We start from the raw sequence: 3,305 nt of genomic DNA, 5'->3' as shown, positions 1-3,305 counted from the left end.
TATCCCACACTGCCTCTGCTCAGTGTCTTGGTCAGCAACTTCACAAAGAGGTTCCATCTGTTGAATGGTCCAGGCCAAACTGAGCCACACCCAGAGGAGGTGGAAGGACCAGGTAGGTGGATTACCTTGTGGGAGACACAGTGAATCATCAATATTTATAGCTTCTGTATTTGGGAATTCACCTACTTGCTAAAATCTATTTGTAATCCCAAAGTCAATACTCATGGTAATTTCTTGGCCATTGACAAATATGCCAGAGAGCCAAAAAAAAATTGAGCCCAGTAGAGATTGAGCAAGGCTACCTTCTTGTTTTAATTCCTCATACCATAAACAAATGTGGTGTATTTAGTGTTGTGGTTTTTTTTGGCATCTTTGTGCTTTTGGTTGGTGATTTTGCCATTTTATTTATTTATTTATTTATTCTCATTAAACTTTGTCTTAATGGGTCTCAAAATTCTGTGACAGATTTTTGGTCAAATTGTTTCCATTAAAAGGTATTGATTTCAAAAACTAATAACTTAAAACTGCCACACGCAAAAAACAAACAAACAAACAAAAACCCAAAATGGTCCACAAAACATTCTCCTTTCCTTCTGAAAGTTTTCCGATGCATTGTTATCATTAACCAGTCTTTTACTATTAAACTTAAATGGCCAATTGAAACAAACAGTTCTGAGACTGTTCTTCCACCACTGATTAAGACTGGGGTGGCAGGTATTGGGGATAATATTCATTTAGCCTTCTGAGCTTTCTGGGCAGACTTGGTGACCTTGCCAGCTCCGGCAGCCTTCTTGTCCACTGCTTTGATGACACCCACAGCGACTGTCTGCCTCATATCACGGACAGCAAAATGACCCAGAGGAGAATAGTCAGAGAAACTCTCCACACACATGGGCTTGCCAGGAGCCATATCCACAATGGCAGCATCACCAGACTTCAAGAATTTAGGACCATCTTCCAGCTTCTTACCAGAACGGCGATCAATCTTTTCCTTCAGCTCAGCAAACTTGCATGCAATGTGAGCCATGTGACAATCCAGTACAGGGGCATAGCCAGCACTGATTTGGCCTGGATGGTTCAGGATAATCACCTGAGCAGTAAAGCCAGCTGCTTCCATTGGTGGATCATTTTTGCTGTCACTAGTAACATTGCCACGGTGAACATCTTTGACAGACACATTCTTGACATTGAAGCCCACGTTGTCCCCAGGAAGGGCTTCACTCAAAGCTTCATGGTGCATTTCAACTTCACTTCACTTCACTTCAGTTGTAACGTTGACTGGAGCAAAGGTGACCATCATGCCAGGTTTGAGGATACCAGTCTCCACTCGGTCCACAGGGACAGTCCCAATACCACCAATTTTGTAGACATCCTGGAGAGGCAGACGCAGGGGCTTGTCAGTTGGACAAGTTGGTGGCAGGATGCAGTCCAGTGCTTCAAGCAGCGTGGTTCCACTGGCATTACCATCTTTATGGGTGACTTTCCATCCCTTGAACCAAGGCATGTTAGCACTTGGCTCCAGCATGTTGTCACCATTTCAACCAGAAATTGGCACAAATACTACTGTGTCAGGATTGTAGCCAATTTTCTTAATGTAAGTGCTGACTTCCTTAACAATTTCTTCGTATCTCTTCTGGCTGTAGGGTGGCTCAGTGGAATCCATTTTTTTTTTTTTTTTGAGTTGGAGTCTCACTCTGTCGCCCAGACTGGAGTGCAGTGGCCACTCTGCTGGGCTCCGGCGATCCTTCCCATTTTGTTAATGCCAACAATTAGTTGCTTCACACCCAGTGTGTAAGCCAGGAGGGCATGCTCACGGGTCTGCCCGTTCTTGGAAATACCAGCTTCAAATTCACCAACACCAGCAGCAACAATGAGGACAGCACAGTCAGCCTGAGATGTGACTGTAATCATGTTTTTGATGAAGTCTCTGTGTCCTGGAGCATCGATGATAGTGACGTAGTACTTGCTGGTCTCAAATTTCCACAGGGAGATATCGATGGTGATGCCATGTTCACGCTCAGCTTTCAGTTTATCCAAGACTCAGGCATACTTGAAGGAGCCCTTTCCATCTCAGTAGCCTCCTTCTCGAATTTCTCGATGGTTCTTTTGTCGATGCCGCCACATTTGTAGATCAGGTGGCCGGTGGTGGTAGACTTGCCGGAATCGACATGTCCGATGACAACGATGTTGATGTGCGTCTTTTTCTTTCCCATTTTGTCCTTTAGGGGTGGCTTTCATGACACCTGTGCTCCGGTGGCAAACTCGTTGCGAAAAAGATTTTGCCATTTTAAATGGCCCCAAATGTCATGCTGTTGTGCTGTCTAGTGCTCTAACCACAAGAAGGCTGTGATGTGCTGATGTGCCCTAAGAAGAAAACACATGTGTTAGATAAGCTTCATTCAGCCACGAGTCATACTGCTGTTGATTGTGAGTTCAATATTAGTGGATTAACTATATATATATATATAAAGTCTTTAAAAAGAAATACACACAAAACGAGGTTATACAAGGCGGAACCCCAAAAGACAGAAATTATATTTTGGAGGGTGGGCCCCTTGGAGTATAGGCTCCCTCTGCTAGGTAAGTGTTCTGGGAACCCATCAGCCTCAGTGTAACAGCTAGTGTTGTTGTGAGAGGCTGCAATGGGCTTCAGTGAATTTGTTTTTGGAGATGCTTTCAACACATTTGCCCATTTTATGACAACTGATTTACATGAACAACCTGCCCACACAGTGCTGAATGTTCAGCAGTTTTTGACCAAAAATGGCCTGACCCCCAATGCTCCACTCTCCCTATTCACACGATCTCACCGAGTGACTTTTTTTGTTTCCCTGATAAAGGTAGTCCTCAAAGGGAAATATTCTACTGATGTGAAAGAGATGAAACAAACAAACAAAAAAAAACAGCAGAAGCACTAAAAGGCATCAAAATCGACCTGTTCATAAACTGTTTTTAGTAGTGGAAAAAGCTTCTCAATAGGTGTATTGCATCAAACAGAGAGTACTTTGAAGGTGACTGAAGTTTAAACATGTAAGAATGAATACACAATTTTTTTTTATAAATAAATTCCTTTTTGGGGGGATCCCCTTATATATTGATCTGTTGATGAAAATGTGGCCACAGGCTTTCAGAAAGCTAGCTTGTGACTGGTTCAGTATTCTCAAATTCAGTGTTTGCAACAATTTTATAGAAACAATTGCAAAGAATGAACATGGACCCAAGATATTTCTCATTTGTAGGATTGAGACAGGCAACTCATCAGGCTGGTATGGATACCTCGGGATCATGGAAATGGGTTACTAAAA

At 42.8% G+C, this 3,305-nt stretch overlaps 1 pseudogene across 1 annotated transcript; it reads right to left on the bottom strand.

Annotated features, from left to right (window-relative positions):
* Window positions 1-420: 420 nt before the first annotated feature.
* Window positions 421-2,213, bottom strand: LOC103270945 (annotated as a pseudogene). The gene is made up of 2 exons (XR_505015.1): window positions 1,756-2,213; window positions 421-1,666 (listed from the first exon to the last, which is right to left on the bottom strand). The product of XR_505015.1 is annotated as a putative elongation factor 1-alpha-like 3 (transcript).
* Window positions 2,214-3,305: the final 1,092 nt, after the last annotated feature.

This window comes from Carlito syrichta, unplaced genomic scaffold (genome assembly GCF_000164805.1).
Source record: "Carlito syrichta isolate Samal-C Ts95f unplaced genomic scaffold, Tarsius_syrichta-2.0.1 Scaffold310873, whole genome shotgun sequence".
NCBI classification, from domain to species: domain Eukaryota; kingdom Metazoa; phylum Chordata; class Mammalia; order Primates; family Tarsiidae; genus Carlito; species Carlito syrichta.
The sequence above is the reverse complement of the archived record's forward strand: the minus strand, read 5'-3'. Positions and strand labels throughout refer to the sequence as shown.